The sequence below is a fragment of the Cebus imitator genome, unplaced genomic scaffold, assembly GCF_001604975.1.
Source record: "Cebus imitator isolate Cc_AM_T3 unplaced genomic scaffold, Cebus_imitator-1.0 Scaffold187, whole genome shotgun sequence".
NCBI lineage: Eukaryota > Metazoa > Chordata > Mammalia > Primates > Cebidae > Cebus > Cebus imitator.
Window position 1 is genome coordinate 635,473 of NW_016107502.1, and position 801 is coordinate 636,273.

Here is an 801-nt window from a genome sequence, read left to right on the forward strand (position 1 = left end):
CACCCTCCACCTGCATACACCCTACACCCGAGAGTGCACTTAGGACTTTTTCTAGAAGCTACCTCTTCTCACAACCCCACCTCATAATACTTGCCACACACTGCAGACCCCTGGAGCACTATTCCTGCACACACAGCAGCTGAGACCCACGTTAAGATGCTGTCCAGCCTAACCCAATGGAGCAGCTTCTCTTTCACACTTTCCAGCAAATGCGCCGTTGAAACTGCACATATCACCTATGAGAGCTCTACACCTCAGAACCTTCACACCCTCCTTACCGTAGGGGCCAGCCAGCTGCATGTGCAGGGAGGGGCACACAAACACAGGTGACAGGGCCTGCAGTCATGTTCCCACAAATACACAGAGGTGCCCAGGGAACACGGGACACCCCTGCACAGGCAGCCCGACCCGCCAAGAACAATGTGCACCGCACACAGCAGCTGCCAGCAATGAGCAAACCCCGTGTTGCAGGAGGTAGGCGGCCAAGGCCGGTCCACATCTAGCTAAGCAGCTTTGAGCCTGTCGCCTAAGCTTATGCACAAGAGGCAGCTAATGGAATTCAGGGTGGACAAGGGGAATGACATTTTGAAGAGGAACAACCATGTCCCAGGAGGGCACACGGCCCTCAGAGACCCAGAGCTCTTCCCAAGGCACAAGTGCAGAAGGCAGACTCCGGCGTGTGGTTACAGACACTAAGCTGCGCGCCCCTGCGCACGCCAACGCGTGGTCCCATCCGCCGCGTCCCTCGGGATGCCTGCCCCACTCCTGTCCGCAGCCGGCGTCCCCTCGCCCGCCCGCCCC